Raw genomic sequence first — 25,312 nt, 5'->3', positions numbered from 1 at the left:
TGTGATTTCTAAATGTGCGTCTTTGGGGCTGGCACAGTGCATGGTACATATCGTTTTTGGACCAAAGAGAGTTTTAGCTTTATACAGAGATCATGGCAAAGTGGTTCAAAGAATTCCCCATCAATTTGAAGAACGGTACCAAAAGGATCCTCTCTGCTTCAGAATCACACTCCCTATCAAGGGGTAACCTGGACAGGGAGTTGGCATTGGCACCAAAGCAACCAGCGCACAAAGTGGATAGCAATTCTCAAAATTCTGCCATAGAATTGGGAAGGAATGGCACAATTCCAAAGCGGAGTCACCGGTTTTTGATGAGCACTGGCCACTGAAAAGTACTGGTTCTGCAAATGATCAGTCGTCTGATCAAAGTGGAAAAGCAGGATAAGAACCTGAACTTCCACAGCAGCCCAGTGGTACTCAAAACAGAGATGGTAAGACATTTTGAAGCACTTTAGAAATTGTAGGCTAATTCTATTCTCAACAGGATGTGATGCTGGACTCAAGGGTAGAGGTAACCTAGTACACGTAAATCTCTCTCCCTCCATTTAGTATATTTAGTATATTAGTATATCATATGGTATGTATTAATTTGTGGATGTCCATTTGTGGTCCATCATCAATTTCGTATGATATGTTACTAATTACAATTTGTATGACACGCAGTAGCGGTGAGTGGGTAAAATCACTGGGGAAACCAAGCCAGAAAAGAAAAGTACTGAGAATGAAATAAAACCACAAGTCCAAATCCCTATCTCCATCCATGGCTAATTTAGGACAACAACACAATGAGATGGAACAATTCCAGTTTAGCTTTTTCTGGTGGGATATGTTCAGCCTCTTGCTAATTGAAGGAAAATTATGAAACAGAGAAGAAAGATATACAGTGCCTTGCGAAAGTATTCGGCCCCCTTGAACTTTGCGACCTTTTGCCACATTTCAGGCTTCAAACATAAAGATATAAAACTGTATTTTTTTGTGAAGAATCAACAACAAGTGGGACACAATCATGAAGTGGAACGATATTTATTGGATATTTCAAAAAATTTTAACAAATCAAAAACTGAAAAATTGGGCGTGCAAAATTATTCAGCCCCTTTACTTTCAGTGCAGCAAACTCTCTCTAGAAGTTCAGTGAGGATCTCTGAATGATCCAATGTTGACCTAAATGACTAATGATGATAAATACAATCCACCTGTGAGTAATCAAGTCTCCGTATAAATGCACCTGCACTGTGATAGTCTCAGAGGTCCGTTAAAAGCGCAGAGAGCATCATGAAGAACAAGGAACACACCAGGCAGGTCCGAGATACTGTTGTGAAGAAGTTTAAAGCCGGATTTGGATACAAAAAGATTTCCCAAGCTTTAAACATCCCAAGGAGCACTGTGCAAGCGATAATATTGAAATGGAAGGAGTATCAGACCACTGCAAATCTACCAAGACCTGGCCGTCCCTCTAAACTTTCAGCTCATACAAGGAGAAGACTGATCAGAGATGCAGCCAAGAGGCCCATGATCACTCTGGATGAACTGCAGAGATCTACAGCTGAGGTGGGAGACTCTGTCCATAGGACAACAATCAGTCGTATATTGCACAAATCTGGCCTTTATGGAAGAGTGGCAAGAAGAAAGCCATTTCTTAAAGATATCCATAAAAAGTGTTGTTTAAAGTTTGCCACAAGCCACTTGGGAGACACACCAAACATGTGGAAGAAGGTGCTCTGGTCAGATGAAACCAAAATCGAACTTTTTGGCAACAATGCAAAACGTTATGTTTGGCGTAAAAGCAACACAGCTCATCACACTGAACACACCATCCCCACTGTCAAACATGGTGGTGGCAGCATCATGGTTTGGGCATGCTTTTCTTCAGCAGGGACAGGGAAGATGGTTCAAATTGATGGGAAGATGGATGGAGCCAAATACAGGACCATTCTGGAAGAAAACCTGATGGAGTCTGCAAAAGACCTGAGACTGGGACGGAGATTTGTCTTCCAACAAGACAATGATCCAAAACATAAAGCAAAATCTACAATGGAATGGTTCAAAAATAAAAATAAACATATGTGTCCCACTTGTTGTTGATTCTTCACAAAAAAATACAGTTTTATATTTTTATGTTTGAAGCCTGAAATGTGGCAAAAAGGTCGCAAAGTTCAAGGGGGCCGAATACCTTCGCAAGGCACTGTATCTGTATTTTTTTGTTGTTGTAAATTTTCTGGGGAACTCTGGCTTCCATTGGCATCCATGAATACATGCCAATAATGACATGTAACGAATTGCAATTCGTATAACATGTTTCAAATTTGCAATACGTGGACATGTCACAGATTCCAATTTGTTGTGGCTAACATTAGCTAGGTGGCTAGGGGTTGGGTTAGGGATTAAGTTTACGGTTAGGAGTTAGGTTAAGGCCAGGGGAAGGGTTAGCTAACATGCCAAGTAGTTGCAAATTAGCAAAAAAATAGTAAGTAGTTGTTAAGTTAGCTAAAATGATAAAGTTGTCCGTAATGAAATTCGAACACGCAACCTTTGGGTTGCTAGACATACGCGTTATATGCTCTTCCATCAAATAAAATTGTATTGGTCGCGTACACATATTTTGCAGATGTTATCGCGGGTGGAGCGAAATGCTTATGTTCCTTACTCTAACAGTGCAGTAATGCCTAACAATACAAAACAATACACGCAGATCCAACAAATAAAAATAAAGGAATTAAGAAATGTCTAAATAATACTACGTCAGAGGCAGGAATAGAAATATATATGCATATAATGATGTTTATAGACATTATGGACCATATATGTGTGTACAGCAGTAGTTATATAGGATGAGCCTTGACTAGAATACAGTATATACATATGAAATGGGTAAAACAGTTGTAAACATTATTCAAGAACCCAGTGTTCAATGGCTATGCACATAGTGCAGCAGTCTCTAAGGTGCAGAGTTGAGTAAAGGCTAGTAACAGTGACTAAAGTTCATGGCAGGGTACTGGGCGCAGGCCGGCTATTTAACAGCCTGATGGCCTGGAGATAGAAGCTGTTTTTCAGTCTCACGGTCCCAGCTTTGATGCACCTGTACTGTCTCCGCCTTCGAGATGGTAGCGGGGTGAACAGGCCGTGGCTCAGATGGATGAGGGCGTTGATGATCTTCTTGGCCTTCCTGTGATACCGGGTGCTGTAGATGTGCTGGAGGGCAGGCAGTGTGCCCCCGGTGATGCGTTGGGCTGACCGCACCACCTTCTGGAGAGCCCTGTGGTTGCGGACTGTGCAGTTGTCATCCCAGGCGGTGATACAGCTCGACAGAATGCTCTCAATGGTGCATATGTAGCAGTTTGTGAGGTTCTTAGGGGCCAAGTCAAATTTCTTCAGCCTCCTGAGGTTTAAGAGGCGCTTTTGTGCCTTCTTCACCACACTGTCTGTGTGGATGGACCATTTCAGGTTGTCAGTGATGTGCATGCCAAGGAACATGAAGCTTTTCACACTCTCCACTGCAGCCCCATTTATATGGATGGGGGCGTGCTCCATCTACTGTCTCCTGAAGTCCACGATCAGCTCTTTCGCTTTGTTGACATTGAGGAAGAGTTTATTTTCCTGGCAACACTCTACAGGACCCTCTCATCGTTGTTGGTAGTCAGGTCTACGACTGTTGTATTGTCTGCAACTTGGCTACGTAGTCATGGGTGGACAGGGAGTGTTGTTGCCTACTTTCACTACTTTGGGTTGGCCCATCAGGAAGTCCAGCACCCAGTTGCACAGGGCGAGGTTCAGACCCAGGGCCCCGAGCTTTGTGATGAGCTTGGATGGCACTATGGTGTTGAAGGTTGAGCTGTAGTCGATGAACAGCATTCTTACATAGGTATTCCTCTTGTCCAGATGGGATAGGGCAGTGTGCAGTGCGATGGTGACTGTGTCATCCGTGGATCTGTTGGGGCGGTATGCAATTTGTATTGAGTCTAGAGTGTCAGGTAAGGTGGAGGTAATATGATCCTTAACTAGCCTCTCGTCTGTGGACCCCGTCTGTGGACCTATTGGGGCGGTGTGCAAATTAAAGTGGGTCTAGGGTGTCAGGTAAGGTGGAGCTGATATGATCCTTGACTAGTCTCAAAGCACTTCATGATGATAGAAGTGAGTGCTATGGGGCGGTAGTCATTTAGTTCAGTTACCTTCGCTTTCTTGGGTACAGGAACAATGGTGGACATCTTGAAGCAAGTGGGGACAACAGACTGGGAAAGGGAGAGATTGGATACTGTATGTCCGTAAACACTCCAGCCAGCTGGTCTGCACATGCTCTGACGACACGGTTAGGAATGCTGTCTGGGCCGACAGTCTTGAGGGGATTAACACGCTTAAATGTCTTACTTATTTTGGCCACGAAGAACGAGAGCTCACAGTCCTCATGAGTGGAGGTGGCCCGCGTTGGCGGCGGCCCGCGTTGGCGGCACTATGTTTTCGAAGGAGGTGTTTAGCTTTTCCGGGAGCAAGGCGTAGGTGTCCGCGACGTGGCTGGTTATCCCTTTATAATCTTTGATTGTCTGGAGTCCATGCCAGAAATGTTTTGCCTGTTTGATTGCCTTATGGAGGGCATAGCTGAACTGTTTGTAGTTGTCCATGTTCCCAGTCACCTTGCCGTGGTTCGCACTTTCAGTTTTGTGCAAATGCTGCCATCTATCCACGGTTTTAATCATCACAGTGAGAACAACATCCTTTATGCACTTTCTGAAACCTCTTAAGGCTAGGCAGAATACTGCCCCCTTTGGAGGAATTGCGTGCCCATAGTAAACTGAAAAAAAATCTGTCAAAAATTGCTAATATATGCATAAATAATTATTATTGGATAGAAAACACTCTAAAGCTTCTAAAACCGTTGGAATTATGTCTGTAAGTATAGCAGAACTCACAGGGCAGGCATTATTCCAAAACTAGTTTGGGGATCGTGAAAGTTGGGGCAACTTTGACGTGATCGCCCCCACCCTTCCCAACCAGCTATGGATCTGGGGACACTTTCTATGTCTTCCACTAGATGTCCTCATTCAGTAGAGCGTTTAATCGTTCAAATCCCGCGAGTTTTGGCCCTATGGGAGTGAATTGAGTGAGTGCAGCGAGAAAATACCTGTGCGTTAGGGCGCGAATTGGTCCCATCCATTCCTTTGTTCCAGCACTCCGGAGGAGAACTAACAATGACCGGTTGAATTGAAAATTGTTTTGTACGTTTAGAACATCCTAAAGCTTGATTCTGCACTTAGTTTGACCTGTTTAGTCGACATATAATATGTAATTTTGAAGTTTTGATGCGCAACTTTTCCGGACCAGAGGACATTTTGGGTGCATTTCAGCTCATATTGTTAGCAGATGCTAATACAAAGACACAAGACTTGAAACCAAACGATGTTTTGGGTAAGTATGAACCCTTCCAATACATTCTGAACGAAGACCATCAAAGGTAAGGGAATATTTATGCTGAAATTGTGTGTTTCTGTTGACTCCAACATAGCGGAGAAATATTGCTTATAGCTGAGCGCCGTCTCAGAATATTGAATAGTGAGCGATTTCTGTAACGTTAAAAAGAAATGTAACAAAGCGATTGCATTAAGAAGCAGTGTATCTTTCTAACTATATGTAGAACATGTATATTTAGTCAAAGTTTATGATGTCTATTTACGTTATCTTGCGGCGCTACCTATATTTTCTGCTGACATTTTTCAGTATTTTCTGAACATGAATTCAATGTAAATGGACATTTATGGATATACAGTGCCTTGCGAAAGTATTCGGCCCCCTTGAACTTTGCGACCTTTTGCCACATTTCAGGCTTCAAACATAAAGATATAAAACTGTATTTTTTTGTGAAGAATCAACAACAAGTGGGACACAATCATGAAGTGGAACGATACTTTTTGGATATTTTAAACTTTTTTAACAAATCAAAAACTGAAAAATTGGGCATGCAAAATTATTCAGCCCCCTTAAGTTAATACTTTGTAGCGCCACCTTTTGCTGCGATTACAGCTGTAAGTCGCTTGGGGTATGTCTCTATCAGTTTTGCACATCGAGAGACTGAACATTTTTCCCATTCCTCCTTGCAAAACAGCTCAAGCTCAGTGAGGTTGGATGGAGAGCAATTGTGAACAGCAGTTTTCAGTTCTTTCCACAGATTCTCGATTGGATTCAGGTCTGGACTTTGACTTGGCCATTCTAACACCTGGATATGTTTATTTTTGAACCATTCCATTGTAGATTTTGCTTTATGTTTTGGATCATTGTCTTGTTGGAAGACAAATCTCCGTCCCAGTCTCAGGTCTTTTGCAGACTCCATCAGGTTTTCTTCCAGAATGGTCCTGTATTTGGCTCCATCCATCTTCCCATCAATTTTAACCATCTTCCCTGTCCCTGCTGAAGAAAAGCAGGCCCAAACCATGATGCTGCCACCACCATGTTTGACAGTGGGGATGGTGTGTTCAGCTGTGTTGCTTTTACGCCAAACATAACGTTTTGCATTGTTGCCAAAAAGTTCAATTTTGGTTTCATCTGACCAGAGCACCTTCTTCCACATGTTTGGTGTGTCTCCCAGGTGGCTTGTGGCAAACTTTAAACAACACTTTTTATGGATATCTTTAAGAAATGGCTTTCTTCTTGCCACTCTTCCATAAAGGCCAGATTTGTGCAATATACGACTGATTGTTGTCCTATGGACAGAGTCTCCCACCTCAGCTGTAGATCTCTGCAGTTCATCCAGAGTGATCATGGGCCTCTTGGCTGCATCTCTGATCAGTCTTCTCCTTGTATGAGCTGAAAGTTTAGAGGGACGGCCAGGTCTTGGTAGATTTGCAGTGGTCTGATACTCCTTCCATTTCAATATTATCGCTTGCACAGTGCTCCTCGGGATGTTTAAAGCTTGGGAAATATTTTTGTATCCAAATCCGGCTTTAAACTTCTTCACAACAGTATCTCGGACCTGCCTGGTGTGTTTCTTGTTCTTCATGATGCTCTCTGCACTTTTAACGGACCTCTGAGACTATCACAGTGCAGGTGCATTTATACGGAGACTTGATTACACACAGGTGGATTGTATTTATCATCATTAGTCATTTAGGTCAACATTGGATCATTCAGAGATCCTCACTGAATTTCTGGAGAGAGTTTGCTGCACTGAAAGTAAAGGGGCTGAATAATTTTGCACGCCCAATTTTTCAGTTTTTGATTTGTTAAAAAAGTTTGAAATATCCAATAAATGTCGTTCCACTTCATGATTGTGTCCCACTTGTTGTTGATTCTTCACAAAAAAATACAGTTTTATATCTTTATGTTTGAGGCCTGAAATGTGGCAAAAGGTCACAAAGTTCAAGGGGGCCGAATACTTTTGCAAGGCACTGTAAATGGCATATTATTGAAAAAAAGAAAAATGTACTGTGTAACATGTCCTATTACTGTCATCTGATGAAGATTTTCAAAAGGTTAGTGAATGATTTATTTTTTAATCCTGCTTTTATAATTTTATATTTTCTGGGACAAAATGGCTGCCTCTTGTCTTCGTTTCGGTGGTGTGTTTTCACCGTAAAACATTTTAAAAATCTGACATGCTGGGTAGATGAACAATGTGTTTATCTTTCATTTGAGGTGTTGGACTTGTTAATGTGTGGAGGTTAAATATTTCTAAGAATATTTTTGCGTTCCATGCGCCACGTTCCAGCTGAACGTGGGAGGGGTCGTTCCCAAAAGGGAACCCTAACCCGTCATCAGGTTATTAAGCCAGTCAACGAGTCACTGTATACATCAATGTTATTCTCAGAGGCAACCCGGAACATATCTCAGTCTGTGTGATCAAAACCCTGACCAACCACCCTCCTTTCATTTTTGCCTTAAGTAACTTTCTGTCTTTTGTAACCATACCAAACGTAACATATGATACTAACCAAACGTAACATATAATACTAATTAGTGTCCCAGATGTACATTTACTATGTTGCGTCTAGTCTATGAGACCAGAATAGATTTCTAGAGGCAATATGAGGCTAATGATAAATGCTAATAATACATTTGATAATATATTTGTATTTGTTTGTTTGTTTAGCTTGCATTATGTTTTATTATGGGGGTATAGGCCTATATAGCAGTTATTGTATGAGGGCCGAGGTGTATAGTGACTGCAAATTCAAAGTATGAACCTAAACTTAATTTTGATGAGTATCACTCGATGAATGAAGCATAACTATTGTATTAACAGATTTTTGATACACTAAGGCAAGCCATGATTTAATAGTAGGTTGCAACAGGAATCGTACCAAAAAAGAACATGTGGTGTCATTCATACTGTTGACACTGAAAAGCAAAGGAACGGTTGAAGCTGTGAATCCACTCCTGAATCTCATTGTATCCACTCCTTGTCTGTCTCTTTATCTTCCTTTCCATCTCCCTCTCAACCCCCCCCCCCCCCCCCCCCCATTTTCACCCCTATTGGATGCAAGGTACTCCCCCCCCCATTTCTACCCAGGGCACGAACGCCGCCCACTCTCCCGGCCGGTCCTGGCAATAAGACCTCAGAAACCTACCCATATCTTGGTTAACTCTTTCCACTTGTAACGGGGTGGAAACCCAAGGTAAGGCTGATCGAGACCCCCAAATGTTCCAAGAACGCCCTCCAGACCCTCGACGTGAACTGGGGACCCCGATCAGACATTATATCCTCAGGCACCCCGTAGTGCCGGAAGACGTGCGTAAACAAGGCCTCCGCAGTCTGAAGGGCCGTAGGGAGACCGAGCAGAGAAAGGAGACGGCAGGACTTAGAGAAACGATCCACAACAACCAGGATCGTGGTGTTTCCCTGTGATGGGGGGAAATCGGTCAGGAAATAGATCGACAGATGTGACCATGGCCGTTGTGGAACGGGTAAGGGGTGTAGCTTACCTCTGGGCAGGTGCCTAGGAGCCTTACACTGGGCGCACACTGAGCAGGAGGAAACATAAACCCTCACGTCCTTAGCCAAAGTGGGCCACCAGTACTTCACGCTCAGACAGCGCATGCCTGGATGACCAGAGGAGGGTGACGTGTGGGCCCAATACATCAGCCAGTTATGAACAGCAGACGGAATGTGCAGACGCCCAGCTGGACACTGGAGGGGAGCGGACAATGCACGTAACGCCTGCTCAATGTCCGCGTCCAGCTCCCACACGACCGGTGCCACCAGGCAGGAGGCCGGGAGTATGGGGGTGGGATCCATGGGCCACTCCTCTGTGTCATACAGCCTGGACAGTGCGTCTGCCTTCACGTTCTGGGAACCTGGTCTGTGAGAAAGGGTGAAAACAAAACGGGTGAAAAACATGGCCCACCTTGCCTGGCGAGGGTTCAGTCTCCTTGCCGCCTGGATGTACTCCAGATTGCGGTGGTCAGTCCAGATGAGAAAAGGGTGTTTAGCCCCTTCAAGCCAATGTCTCCACACCTTCAAAGCCTTGACGACAGCCAACAGCTCCCAATCTCCCACGTCATAGTTTCGCTCCGCCGGTCTGAGCTTCCTCGAGAAGAAAGCACAGGGGCGGATCTTCGGTGGCGTAGCCAAGCGCTGAGAGAGCACAGCTCCTATCCCAGCCTTGGACGCGTCCACCTCCACTACGAATGCCAAAGAGGGATCCGGATGGTCCAGCACGGGAGCCAAGTTAAACAGAGCCCTCAGGTGACCAAAAGCCCTGTCCGCCTCACCCGACCACTGCAAACGTACCGGTCCTCCCTTCAGCAGTGAGGTAATGGGAGCCGCCACCTGACCAAAACCCCAGATAACCCTCCGGAAGTAATTGGCAAACCCTAGAAACCGCTGCACCTCCTTTACCGTGGTGGGAGTTGGCCAATTACGCACGGCTGAAATGCGGTCACTCTCCATCTCCACCCCTGAGGTAGAAATGCGGTACCCTAGGAAGGAGACGGACTGTTGGAAGAACAGGCATTTTTCAGCCTTGACATGCAGGTCATGCTCCAACAGTCGACCAAGCACCCTGTGTACCAGGGACACATGCTCGGCGTGTGCAGTGGAGTATATCAGAATGTCATCAATATACACCACTACACCCTGCCCGTGCAGGTCCCTGAAAATCTTGTCTACAAAGGATTGGAAGACTGATGGAGCATTCATCAACCCGTACGGCATGACGAGGAACTCATAATGCCCTGAGGTAGTACTGAACGCCATCTTCCACTCGTCTCCCTCCCGGATACGCACCAGGTTGTACGCGCTCCTGAGATCTAGTTTGGTGAAGAAGCATGCCCTGTGCATTGACTCAATCGTTGTGGCGATCAGAGGTAGCGGGTAACTGTACCTCACAGTGATATGATTAAGGCCTCGATAGTCAATACACGGGCGCAGACCTCCCTCCTTCTTCTTCACAAAAAAAGAAACTCAAGGAGGCAGGTGAAGTGGAGGACCGAATGTACCCCTGATGCAGGGATTCGGAGACATATGCTTCCATAGCCGCCGTCTCCGCCTGTGACAGGGGATACATGTGACTCCTGGGAAGTGCGGTGTCTATCAGAAGATTTATCGCACAATCCCATGGTCGATGGGGTGGTAATTGAGTCGCCTTCTTTTTGGAGAAGGTGAGAGCCAAATCGGCATATTCGGGAGAAATGTGCACGGTGGAGACCTGGTCTGGACTTTCCACCATAGTAGCACCCACGGAAACCCCTAAACACCTCCCCAAGAACTCTCGCAACCACCCCGTGAGGGCCCTCCGTTGCCATGGAACAGTGGGGTCATGACAAGCTAACCAGGGTAGGCCTAGCACCACGGGTAACACAGGAGAGTCAATGAGGAAGAGTCTGATTCTCTCATTGTGACCCCCCTGCGTCACTATACCCAGAGGAGCGGTGCCCTCCCTAATCAACCCTGATCCTAATGGTCGACTGTCTAAGGCGTGAACTGGGAAGGGCATAGCCACTGGAACGATGGGGATCCCTAAACTACAGGCAAATGTCTATAAAAATTTTAAAAACTACAGATCTGTCTATAAAATTCCCAGCTGCGCCTGTATCGACGAGCACCTTATGCTGGGAATGCGGGGAAAACTCAGGAAAAGTAACAAACAAAAGCATGTGTGCAACAGAGGGCTCTGGGTGAGAATGGTGCCTTCTCACCTGGGGTGATGTCAGAGTGCCCTGCCTGCTGCCTCGATCCCCAGAGGGACCAACCCGGCACCGACCGGCAGTGTGACCTCTGCGGCCACAGATGGTGCACGAGATGGAAACTCCTACGGTCTCCCTGAGCACCTTCCAACTCCATGGGCATCGGAGCGATGGTGCTGGGGGATGGAACCGACAGACCCCGCTCTGGACGTCTGCGGGTAGCCAGCAGGTCATCCAGCCGAATGGACAGGTCCACCAGCTGGTCAAAGGTGAGGGTGGTGTCCCTGCAGGCCAACTCTCGACATCCTCACACTAACTGCAGCGATAGTGGTCGATCAGGGCCCTGTCGTGCCATCCCGCACAGGCGGCCAGGGTCCTAAAGTCCATCGCGCACTCCTGGGCGGTCCTCGTCCCCTGCCTCAGATGGAAAAGGCGTTCACCCGCCGCTCTACCCTCGGGCGGGTGAAATCCTCGAAATGGTCCAGCGCGGCATCTCCTTCTCCCCACATGGCGTTGGCCCACTCCAGGGCTTTCCCCGAGAGGCACGAGACAAGGGCGAACACCTTCTCACGGCCCGACTGACCATGACTCTGTTGGTGTCAAATGTCTGCCAACTGTATGCTTTTTGACTTTGGTGTTTTTTGCCAATGTTTTAGTTACATTATTGAAGCTTTTTAATTGTTTTTTAAAGAAATTATGCTTTGCTTCATAGCGCATGCACCAGCTATGCAAAACAGGTCCAATTTTAAGCATACATGTGGGGTAATGCACCATAAAATGATGCTTCGATAGCAGCCTCTTTTTTGGAAACAATTGCTTGAATAACCTGTGGTGTTCTGCGATTAAGTGTTTCAAAAAAATTGTAATACCCTTTGATATAATTGGAGAAAATACAATGTGTACTATCTGAAGCAACAGTGAATACCAGTGTAGATCATTTGGACAAACTAAGTCTCTGAAGATAAGTGGTAGATTGCGAAGTAAACACCAGGACTGGATAGCATTTAACCCCAAGTCATTAGAGTCCTCTCCTAACTTCATGTTTGTTGTTTTGCTCTATGTAACCATAGTTAAAGCTCTTTATTCTCCTGTCTATTTCATTTGATGTTGTGTACTTGTCTATCAAGTGCAGTATTAACAGTTTAATTTCATATTGTGCTACTCCCGCCAAGATATCACACATAATATCGACAGAGAAATTTTCACATGTATTGAAGTACTGCAAGGAGTTTAGAATGTAAGAACGTTTATCACCCATCACATAGGGAAGACTGCGATTTGTCTCCTTTTTTTGGCAGTGTTCTGCATGAGGTGCTCGAGTTCGCATAACTATCTTAGGTGAATCTTCATCAAATTCAGTCTGAAAGTCCTCTTTCTCAGCAAGACGAAAGCGGTAACAATATCTGGCACTGAATGACTCAACAAAACCAAATAAACAGTGAAGATGAAGTTTGTCACCTGTAACAGGGGATTGGACAATAGTTCCAAACACTGGTCTATCATACAAGGGGACCATAATTCTATCCCTCTCAAGTCATTTAATATCCCACACAATTGGATCAAGTATTTTCGAAAAGCCATATGTTTTAAGGTCTAAAGCAACGAATATTAAGCAAAAATGAGTTGAACTTTGGAGAAAAATTCCGTAAGGTGAAATAGATTGCTCCTAATTTATGTATACCCCGTTTTGATCCAAGAGCATTTGCAGTTTCAAAATCATCATAGAAAAGCTGTATCTGAATTGCATGCTTCTGTTTTGAAAATAGAGCATGGCTCTTGAACAGATCTCCATCACATTAGTTATAAAGTCTTCTTGAACTGGAATCAGTCTGCATCATCTCCTTTATATTAGGGTGTTTGTAAATAAACTGTAATGTTTTCAAAATTGGGATGTAAACTAATGTATCAGTGACAACAATTTGATCATAGCCTCTAGTAGTCCGATTGCGTTGTGAATCAAATCTTGTACCAAGAACGTACTCAACTGGGTCTACACTTCCCCACTTTTCTGTAAAATACTGCCTTCTCTTACTTTCAGAATTTAATACACCAAAAGGATTTATTTTTTCAAAACACTAATTAATTTTACACTCAATGTCACTTTTAATAGGCTCCTGTATAAACAGACATTTCTTCACAGCTTCTTTAGCTTGAATATGAATATCATCATTTCCATGGAAATGACCAAAGAGTTAATGGTTGTTTCACCAACACCTGCCACTTTAAGTTCAGCTATGGTTGCAGCTCATCTGTATACAAGACTCTTTTTGACAAGGACTGAGTCAGAAGGGGAACTTGTTGATGGCAAGTCATCAAAATTACTTAGTGCTACATATTCAGCTGTAGAGGGGCCTTCACCATGATCAGAACTAGGTTCATGTGCTTTATAAAGATGCTTTCTGAACCCAGAAAAAGTGCCATAAACTTGTGAACAACCAGCCTGACCTCATTTTAAGATGAGGTGTCTTTCCTGGACAAAGTCCGTGGCCCAACTTCAAGTATTTTGTCAAGGAATTAGCATTACCCTGGGGGCTTTTGCAAGCAAAAGACAACATTTTAGATGAATGATATGAAAACGTTGTGTGAAATGAAAAAGGTTATTTCCTATGCTGTGTTTTAACCCTTTGCAACTTCAAAACTTTTAGTAACTCAATGCAGCATCCGAGACCTCAACTCTGCAACCCTAGGATTAACCTTAGTGGTATCAACATCAATTTCATAAATTGTGGTTTGCAAGAAGTTTTACACATTTTCCAGATCCTGGTTGTACGAGGTACCAAAGACAAAATTATCAAAACAGGTAAGAGAGTCTGGTGACTTACAAGGTATTGCATGTTTGTCAATCACAATGAAGTACTTGTGAATCCCACTCCTCTGGGTCCCCACAGCAAGCAGATCGGGTTGAAGGCTTTCCATGACGCTCTCCAGATGCCCCTGGATGCTGGTCCCAGTCTGTGACACAATAAATTCATTAGTGTGCTATTAAAATAAATCACTGTTTGCAAACAGTTTGTGAAAATGTAAATTACAGCTACACATGATCTTACCATGATTTGTCCATATTATTAAAAGCAGTTATTAGGATTAGGAATGGGGACAGAACAGTCAACTGTAACCTCACCTTGATAAACTTCACAATGTGATCACTGGCGTGTCTGGCTGAGATTTTTCCTGGTCTCTGGCGGCCATGAGGTGACGGTGGGAGAAGGTGGACAAGGACCAAAATGGACATGTCACTGTCCCATCCTGAAAGTAGAAATTTTCACTGAAAGTTACATCATTCCATTTTGCGTTCAAAAACAATGCTCCCTTCCATTAGTATAATACTTTTATTCCAGCATACCATTTTCCACTTCTGTTGCGGATTCAGCATTTTGAACCAGGTCTTGCAGGTTGCCTGTCTGTGTGAGGCCACGGTTTTGGTCAATGACTTTCTGCTTGTAGAGAGTAGGCCACTTCTCCAGGAGCTTTGCAGAGGTTGCATCACCAAACATCAGACTAAAATCTTGCTCAATCTGCAGACAAGATGGAATAAGTCAAGACCCAACAGTAAACATTATGGTGTGGCACTATCGTCATGTAATATATCACAGTCCTAATCAGACTGTTGTAGAAAATAAAACAATTAGCCTGACAGTTTCAAGGCAAGGCAGTCGAAGAGCCACATACCATTCCTGCTATGTCTTGGAGTCTTGGAAACGCTGTGAATATTTCAGAGGACTTCACTGGGTCATGAACCATCTTTTGGCGATAGGCGAATGCCTGCTTCATATTCTCTTTTACAATTGCTTCATCAGCTGTATGCTTCATCAGTGTAATGGCCTCACAACACAGGCTTTCTGTTGTTGGACAGTTTTCCTCTCTGAAGGGGTCTCTATCAGCATTTGGACCACCTGTAACATGGTGAAACTTTTACAGTTACTGGGTTTGTCTGCTCTATACAAGTATACAATATTGTGTCATCAGATATAAAAAACAAGGCTCGGAAACTGCAAGGATGGCCATGCATGCAGTTATGTCACCAGATGAAAAGTAGGATTTCTTTGACTCAGAAACAAAAGTAATACTAAGAAATACTAAAAGAGTAAGAGACTAAGAAACACTTGCTTATACAGATGTTTACATACAATTATTCTCTGGTCATGTGTCATGAATGAGACTAACTACAATGAAAATCACTTACACGTCAGTGACTGACGCATGGTCTTCTGATGCTTCCCTTATAACAAATTTCAATCTCCATGCTAGATATCCACTCCCATCTGCTGCATTGTAATAATGCTCCTAAAGTAAAGTATAATTCAGTTTGAGTGAGCAGGTTAAAACATCTGCATATTCATTTTTATCCTTAAAACTACAGATGCGCCCATAGATGAAGATTTGCCCATTCAACAGGTCTGACCCTCGCAGTGCAGAACTTAACTGGGCTTTTATACCACCAGAGTTGAGCTCATTTTTTTATTTTTTATTTTTTTTATTTCACCTTTATTTAACCAGGTAAGCTGGTTGAGAACAAGTTCTCATTTACAACTGCGACCTGGCCAAGATAAAGCAAAGCAGTGCGACAGAAACAACAACAGAGTTACACATGGAATAAACAAGCGTACAGTCAATAACACAATTTTTAAAAAGAAAGTCTATATACAGTGTGTGCAAATAGCATGAGGAGGTAAGGCAATAAGTAGGCCATAGTAGCAAAGTAATAACAATTTAGCAGATTAACACTGGAGTGATAGATGAGCAGATGATGGTGTGTAAGTAGTGCTACTGGTGTGCTAAAAAGCAGCAAAGTAAATAAAAACTATTTGGGGGATGATGTACTGTAGGTAGATTGGGTGGGCAATTTACAGATGGACTATGTACAGCTGCAGCGATCGGTTAGCTGCTCAGATAGCTGATGTTTAAAGTTAATGAGGGAGATATGAGTCTCCAGCTTCACTGATTTTTGCAGTTCGTTCCAGTCACTGACAGCAGAAAACTGGAAGGAAAGGTGGCCAAAGGAGGAATTGGCTTTGGGTGTGACCAGTGAAATATACCTGCTGGAGTGCGTTCTACGGGTGGGTGTTGTTATCATGACCAGTGAGCTGAGATAAGGCAGAGCTTTACCTAGCATAGACTTATAGATGACCTGGAGCCAGTGGGTCTGGCGACGAATATGTAGCGAGGGCCAGCCGACTAGAGCATACAGGTCGCAGTGGTGGGTGGTATAAGGCGCTTTGGTAACAAAATGGATGGCACTGTGATAGACTACATCCAATTTGCTGAGTAGAGTATTGAAAGCTATTTTGTAGATGACATCGCCGAAGTCGAGGATCGGTAGGATAGTCAGTTTTACTAGCTTAGGAGAGATGGCAGAGATGGTGGGCATACAGACATGTTAACAGATTTACAGTTTAAATAAAAACATCACCCATACTCTCTTTGTATCACTGATTATATATTTTAAACAACATCTCTTTGGAAGCAAGGAAAATTAGGTAATATATTGGGTATGGTCACCAAAAACCCCATGCCATCTCACTTCTTTCTTTCCCGCTAGTGAATCATACTTCTACTTTGTGGGCACAGATTAAGACTAGTCTTGAACTTAAAAGCACGCTCAATCGAGAATCTCCATTGAAATCGTTTTTAAATCTAGGACTAGGCTTAATCTGTGTCCGGGAAACCAGCCCAGAATCTTGTAGTAATCATCATGCCTATTCATTTTGCTATGCTCCTTTACTTCAGGTGACCATTCTTGAGGACTATGCAGGCCTAGGATCAGTTGTCTGGGAATGGTAGCTATAACTGTTGCCTGAAATGGTGGGTCAGACACACCGCGATGATGAATGACTAAAAGCAGCAGGTGGCCATCCTATCGCTGCAGTGTGTTACATCCACCATCTGCTGGGTGCCGGTGAAGGGTGTCTCTTTGGACTGATTCAACATGTAGAATCGTCTGACAATTAACAGAAAATGGTGGCCAATATTCTGGTCAGAGGCATTCTGCCATCTATAATTCTGGTGTATTCCCACATGCTTCCTATCTGAAACAGCTGGGAACAGTTTATGCATATATTATGACAACGTTTTTGTTAGTTTTGGTCTCAGGCAAGGTTTTTTTTCGGTTGTTCGTGCACAAAACATTTTTTCTCAAGTCAACCCGAAGTTCGGAGCAGAAGTTACCAATGACCCCTTCGTTGGTCATTGGTAAACAAAATTATTATTTTTTTATTCTGAACTTTTATTTAACTAGAACAAATTCTTATTTACAATGACAGCCTCGGAACAGTGGGCTAACTGCCTTGTTCAGAAGCAGAATGACAGATTTTTACGGGAATTCGATCTAGCAACCTTTCAGGTTACTGGCCCAACGCTCTAACCACTAGGCTACCTTCTGACTAAGTATATACTGGCTATGATGTCTGAAGATGGACAAACAGTACTAATGCTGCTTTTTCAATTTTTAAGTGAAGGTCTTTTATTTTACCCCTTTGTGGTATCCAATTGCTAGTAGTTACAGTCTTGTCTCATCACTGCAACTCCCGTACAAACTCTGGAGAGCCAAAGGTCGAGAGCCATGCGTCCTCCGAAACACAACCCAACCAAGCCGCACTGCTTCTTGACACAATGCACATCCAACCCAGAAGCCAGCCGCACCAATGTGTCAGAGGAAACACCGTACACCTGGCGACCTGGTCAGCGTGCACTGCACCCAGCCCGCCACAGGATATCCCTGCCAGCCAAACCTTCCCTAACCCGGACGACGCTGGGCCAATTGTGCACCGCCCCATGGGCCTCCCGGTCGCAGCCAGCTGACAGAGCCTGGTCTCGAACCCAGAATCTCTGGCAGCACAACTAGCACTGCGATGCAGAGCCTTAGACCACTGTGCCACCCGGGAGGCCAAGTGAAGGTCTTTTAAGGGAGTTTGGCAAGGCACCATCGAAGCAGGCAGAAGCCTTAACAGGAGTCACTGCTTTTTTTTCACAGAGATCAGACGGAGGGGTTCCAAGGACCTGCTGAAGATCTACAATGTGTTCTATGCCGGCGACGAAGGGAGCATGGACAGAAGGGAGCATGGCCAGATTCTTCATGACGATGGGAGCATGAAGACGCCGGTCACCAGGCCAGAGTTAGACCCCCGGGCCCCCTGGTGAGTACAAGCTGCCCTGGGAGTGGAAGAAGGAACAGATTGTCAAGGCATGGCCTGGTACTATAGTCTAGACAAGAGACATGACCTACTGAACAAGAAGATCCTGAAATCCTCTCCCACCCTCTCGCCCTCCCTCTCCTACACGCCCAACATCAGCCCTGAGGTGTGCCAAGAGTGTGCCAAGAGTGTGCAAAGCTGTCATCAAGACAAAGGCTGGCTACTGAAGATTCTCAAATACAAAAAATATTTTTATTTGTTTTTTGGTTACTGCATGATTCCATATGTGTTATTTCATAGTTTTGATGTTTTCACTATTATTCTACAATGTAGAAAATAGTAAAAATAAAGAAAAACCCTTGAATTAGTAGATGTGTCCAAACTTTTGACTGGTACTGTATTTCAAGATGTTGTGTATCCCTGGAAATAATCAGAATTAATGTAAACATAACAGTTTTGAAAAACATAGCTTGTCCAAAAAAAGTGGTCTCTTGGCACAACTTGCCCTGGGGTAAATTGAGCTGCCTTGGGATAAGTGGGTGATGGTGTCCTGTGACAGTGAGTGATAGTGCTGCAATATTAAAGTTTAATTAATGGAATGGGGTTGCGGTATATTGTATAACTTTAATGTATGCCTCAGACATAATCTCTCTGTTCAATATCACTTACCCTTCCATTTCTTGACCACTTGTCTGAGACAGGGATGTTGTTTCGATGTGCCAATTCGTAGGCAAATTCTCTGCATTTTGAGGCTACTAAGGAAACTGGTCTGCGAGATTCTTGATATCTTTAGCAAGCTCAGACTCCATGTCATCAGATAAGACCTTCTGTGCCTCTGCTACTCTATCATAGCTTCTCTTTCGCACAGGTACATGCCAATTTTCTTCTTTGTCAATATATCTCTTCAGTGTCATTCAGTAAAAAAAATGTCATCCCTTATTACTGCTCAAATGGACTTCATCCCTTCTCTCACTTCCTTGACTCCTCTCTCATGAACCTCAATGGGAGATAACCATTTTCAGTACATATGCATGACACATTGCAAAAATACTATACGTATTATGCATAAACATAACAGAATGTAATCATCATTTGTATGGGGTATGGTGGCCATTGGCTAAACTTACCCCAAGGCATTTTGACTATATTAGCACACACAGCTACAATGATGCACTTTAATGATAGGTTAAAAACTTGATATTGTAGCTTATAGAGACCCCAAGTGATGTATAAAACAATCTTAAAACTATATACTTTGGTTTAGATACAATACATTCTTTCTACTTTGTGAAAATATTTTTGGGGAGGACTTACTTACCAATTTTTTCCATGTCGCTTCTTCCTTCACAGACTACATGAAATGATGACCTCTTCCTAAATATTTGGTCACATGATACATTTTGTGTATGTTTTCCTAGAAACAACTGGTGGTACAACAAGTTGAGCAATGCCGAGGTACTGCAGGCATTTTAGCCAGAAAACAGGATTCCACAAACATCGTGAATGGAAAAATTGCAATCTTCGTGGTCAATCTTCTAAAAAATTTTTTGAAGACTGTCATGGTACCAATAATTGCTTCTAATTAACCAGATATGTCATTAAACCGACTGTTTAAAAAAATGCACACAGAAGAAGTTTTAATAAGGATAATTTAGTTGCTCATGGCAGCCTGCAGTACCCCGGTTGGCCTTCAACTTGAGTCACTCAATGAGAAGGGGCAGCCCTGAGCTAGCCTGTAACGTTACTTCTTGGAGTAGCTTAAACTGCGCATGTTATGTCTCCATGAGACTCCATGTTAACCAAATTAATTTGCTGTTGGAATGAATGGTGTCACGTGATTGATGGCTTTGTCCATTCATATATACAGTCATTGAGCTCAACCAACCCTTTGGCTCAACTTACCCCACTCTCCCCTATTCCTTGCAAACTTACCATTTGTTTTTCAGATATTCTGTTGATATTAGTGAACCACTTCATCTACTATTTTGTAAGGCCTTTGTACTTTGTTAGCTTCATGTGCTCATGAGACTCTCCTCCAGTCCTCTAATTTCAGACCCCTTGCCTCTGTCCCTCGGTTGCTCTAACTGGTACCATGGCTGTGTAACACGTCAGGAGGCAGTCTCAGCTCCATTCCTGCAAAGAGACCAGTTTCCTGGTGAGGAACAGTGTATCAGGAACCAGCAAACACTCCATTGCTCTCAGGTGAGTATACTCATCACTAGTACACCTGTTCATTCTCTTTAGAGCTGATACCATACATAATGTGAAAAAAAAGAAAAAGAAAAGTACATTGCCATGCATAGGACCTCTTTATGCTAATTTGGCTTGCTATTCCACACAATTCATAATATGTAACCTTAGTGTAAAAGGACACTTTCTTATGCTTATAATCCCGCTATGCCCTCAGATGAACCACCAAACAAGCAAATACAGGATGAAGATTGAATCCTACTATACCGGCTCTGACCCTCGTCGGATGTGGCAGCGCTTGACAACTATTACGGACTACAAAGGGAAACCCAGATGCGAGCTGCCCAGTGACCAGACGAGCTAAATGCCTTTTATGCTCGCTTCGGGGTAAGCAACACTGAAGCATGCATGAGAGCACCAGCTATTCTGGACGACTGTGTCATAACGGTCTCGGTAGCCGATGTGAGCAAGACCTTTAAACAGGTCAACATTCACAAAGCCGCGGGGCCAGACGGATTATCAGGACGTGTACTCAAAGCATGCGCGGACCAACTGGCAGTGTCTGCACTGACATGTTCAACCTCTCCCTGACCGAGTCTGTAATACCTACATGTTTCAAGTAGACCACCATCATCCCTGTGCCCAAGGAAGCAAAGGTAACCTGCCTAAATGATATCCGACCCGTAGCACTCGGCAGCACGCGTCGGTAGCCATGAAGTGCTTTGAAAGGCTGGTCATGGCTCACATCAACAGCATCCTCCCGGATACCCTAGACCCACTCCAATTCGCATACCACCCCAACAGATCCACAGATGATGCAATCTCAATCGCACTCCACACTGCCCTTTCCCACCTGGACAAAAATAACATCTATGTGAGAATGCTGTTCATTGACTACAGCTCAGCGTTCAACACCATAGAGCCCACAAAGCCCCTTACTAAGCTAAGGACCCAGGGACTAAACACCTCCCTCTGCAACTGGATCCTGGACTTCCTGACAGGCTGTCCCCAGGTGGTAAGGGTAGGCAACAACACGTCTGCCATGCTGATCCTCAACACTGGGGCCCCTCAGGGGTGTGTACTTAGTCCCCTCCTGTACTCCCTGTTTACCCACGGCTGTGTGGCCAAACACAACTCCAACTCCATCATTAGGTTTGCTGACGACACAACAGTGGGCCTGATCACCGACAACAATGAGACAGCCTATAGGGCTCCCACAATGTGAGCAAGACAAGGGAGCTGATCGTGGACTACAGGAAAAGGGAGGCCGAACAGGCCCCCATTAACATTTACGGGGCTGTAGTGGAGCAGGTCGAGAGTTTCAAGTTCCTTGGTGTCCACATCACCAAGGAGCTATCATGATCCAAACATACCAAGACAGTCATCAAGAGGGCACAACAACACCTTTTTCCCCTCAGGAGACTGAAAATATTTGGCATGGGTCCCCAGATCCTCCCAGAAAGTTCTACAGCTGCACCATCGAGAGCATCCTGACCGGCGGTTGCATCACCACCTGGTATGGGAACTGCTCGGTATCTGATCATAAGGTGCTACAAAGGGTAATGCATACGGCCCTGTACATCACTGGGGCCAAGCTTCCTTCCATCCAGGAGCTATATACTAGGCGATGTCAGAGGAAATCCCCAAAATTGTAAGATACTCAAGTCATTGACTATTTTCGCTGCTGCCGCATGGTAAGCAGTACCGGAGCGCCAAGTCTAGGACCAAAAGGCTCCTCAACAGCTTCTACCCCCAAGTCATAAGACTGCTGAACAATTAATCAAATGTCCACCGGACTACTTACATTGACACAGGCATATATGAAAATGTTAGTTTTTTTTTATTAATCCTTTTTCACCGCTCTACCTTTTTAAGATCCTTCTGTCTCAGGACAAGCCAGGGCTGTGTTCACATCCTCGTAGCCCAGACTAAGGAGAATGGCTACACGCTGGACCAGAGCAGCTGTGTGTTACCCAGCATTCCAGAGGGGGTGCACCTCTACCTCACTCAGCGGCTGCCTTTCAATGAGGCCGAGCACATGACCCTGCTACACCCCTTGCATGCCCTCACTGACTCCACCCCCTACCATACTCCGATGTACCCCGACAACCCCATGTCTCTGTATCTGCCTGATATCATCCTTAACGAACATGTCCAACGAAATGCCGGCCTACAAAAACTCTAAACGTATCTCTTCATCTATTATCCATTCACTCTTTTGCCCCTCCCTCTTTCATATTATTTTACTCCATATCTTTACCAGTTTCTTTTCAGTCTTATTTTCTCCTGGATAAACAGAAGACAGATAAGTTCAGAGACCTGGGTCCAGGAGCAATTGCTCATGCTGTACTATCATTCCCTCACCTGTCATATGCAATTAATTCAAAATGCACAGGCTACTGTTTTGCATGTGAGCTTGGGAGATACTCAACCCATGCCTTGACTGTACAAACGGGGCAGAAATGAATTATCAAATTAGTCAGAGCCCAGCCAGTTAGAAATTCAGACTACATTCTACTCTCAATTCAAAGCAGTGTAGAGAATACAAGATCATTCATCATAATTTGTCATGAAATTGATCAAGCTGCAAAGGGATCAAGCTTGTGCTGTTTGATAAGAAAAACAGTAAATGGACTCCCTTACCCTCTGGTGGATGTGCTGGCTCACTGCACCAACTGGACCTATCCCTGTGGAGAACCACAACTGCTGTATAGGACAAAGACTAACGTTATTGACTATACAACACTTTACAAAGACTACTTCATGTCTACACTCACAGTAAACATTTAAGTCGTTGCTCTTAGCCTTATGTTTTTATATAGAGGAGAAATATCCTCCCTTCACCCAATTTTCCTCGTCTTATCTACTGTAATGTGAACTGTGACAATTGTGTGACTATGTGTTCTACCTGCACTGTGAACTATTGAGTGATTCATAATGCAATGTGCCATGGGTTAGGCTAATGTCTCCCTATGGGGTTGTATATCCCTTGATTATTACATTAAACGACAGGCTCCAAGTCTTCAAGTACCCACATGTATGCTGGTTTTTACCTCAAATGATCTCTACATCATTACTGTAATTGTTGATTGAGCACTGATTTGACTGGTTAGATTTTTGTGGTCTGTCACTGTAAAACCCTGACCATGGCCAATTTGCCTACAGTCAGCGACTGTAGGACTGAGCATCAACAAGTTAAGACGTTGTTGAATGCTGATGGAGTTTTCTATGTGTAAACTACTGATAAACAAATATAGATGACGTCGCTAAGGAATATGGCTGAAAATGTGTCATCAGATCCCATGTTAATTTCCCATGCAAATTGGTGAGATATTTGGCGAAAAATAATCTGATGTTTGATCTGTGCCTGATTTTACCTTACCTGTCACATTGCACCCCCTGGTGCTAACAAATGGACCAACCAAATCAAAAGTGCCAATGCATTTTTGGTTTGATTTGATACTATGTAATCCCGCCCACCAGCCAGTTTATTCAAGTGGAATGTACCTGCAGGAATCTCAAATGCTTATTATACACTTGGTTAAATAGCCCATGTATCGTTGCTATGATTGACAGCTCTGATTGACATATTTAATTGACATGGCGAGTGAGACACTCTCCTGTGAGGTTATATAGGTGCCTCCCACCTTTTCCTACTCAAGGCTAAAATAAAGGCGAACTACCCCACAACGTATGCTTGTTAGTTTGTCCCGTTAATAAATCAATCAGATCTAAGCAGAAACAGAACGCTCCTTTTTCTTTATTTCCCTTGATAGTCACCCGATGAAGTGTCCTGGGGTAAGGAACGTTTTTGGATTTAGTCATGTGTGTTTGGATTTTACTGCCTTGGAAGTAGTTAATATGTGAGGAAAGAAATATGGGATCAAGATGTTATGGTAGTAATGTATGCGGCCACATGGGATGATCAAGGTCAGTACAGGCAACTAGACATATCTGTCAATCCAAGTGTACACAGCGTTTATTAGTGACTAAACTTTTGTTTTAAAATGTATACATGTATAAATGTATAATCCACTTAATATAATAAATAGAGCTATTTAGATGATGCTGTATTGTATTGCCCACACCAACTCTCTGTAGGCCTTTGTTTACCCTTGCCTCATTAATGCTGCTGTCTATGTTGTTAAAAATGGTATTACTTTGTCAGTATCAGGTGGGCTGGAAATTCAGAGTGCTTTAAATCTGTCCGTTTTCAAGAAGTTTCTATTGCCATATTTAAATTTGTTGTTCCGAGTATAAAGGGAAAGGGTCTGGGGAGAGATTGGATGTAGAGTTGTAGGTGTAACGGATCTCGTTCTCCTCTTCTGAAGAGGAGTTGCGAGAAGGATCGGAGGACCAAAACGCAGCGTGGTAAGTGTCCATAATGTTTAATAAAAGCAACAGAACACTGGAACAAAACAAAATAACGTGCATCAACGAAACAGTCCCGTGTGGCGACAAACACTGACACGGAAGACAAACACCCTGCAACCAAAAGTAAAACCCAGGCTACCTAAGTATGATTCTCAATCAGAGACAACTAACGAAACCTGCCGAGATTGAGAACCATACTAGGCCGAACACAAAAACCAACATAGAAAAACAAACATAGACTGCCCACCCCAACTCACGCCCTGACCATACTAAAACAAATAATAAAATATAGGAACTATGGTCAGAACATGACAGTACCCCCCCCCCCCCCCCCCGACCCAAAGGTGCGGACTCCGGCCGCAAAACCTGAACCTATAGGGGAGGGTCTGGGTGGGCGTCTGTCCGCGGTGGCGGCTCTGGCGCGGGACATGGCCCCCACTCCTCCATAGTCCTTCTCCGCCTCTCTATTCGCCTCCGTGGCCTCTTAAGAGCGGCGACCCTCGCCGCCGACC

The 25,312-nt window shown here is 43.9% G+C and overlaps 2 pseudogenes; one reads left to right on the top strand and one right to left on the bottom strand.

Moving 5' to 3' along the window:
• LOC149970306 (SH2 domain-containing adapter protein F-like) lies at nt 1–23,069 on the top strand (annotated as a pseudogene).
• On the bottom strand, nt 13,756–14,981 carry LOC149970307 (uncharacterized; annotated as a pseudogene).
• Nucleotides 23,070–25,312: the final 2,243 nt, after the last annotated feature.

This window comes from Oncorhynchus mykiss, chromosome 30 (genome assembly GCF_057628025.1).
Source record: "Oncorhynchus mykiss isolate SJ-2025 chromosome 30, ASM5762802v1, whole genome shotgun sequence".
Lineage (NCBI taxonomy): Eukaryota > Metazoa > Chordata > Actinopteri > Salmoniformes > Salmonidae > Oncorhynchus > Oncorhynchus mykiss.
The sequence above is the reverse complement of the archived record's forward strand: the minus strand, read 5'-3'. Positions and strand labels throughout refer to the sequence as shown.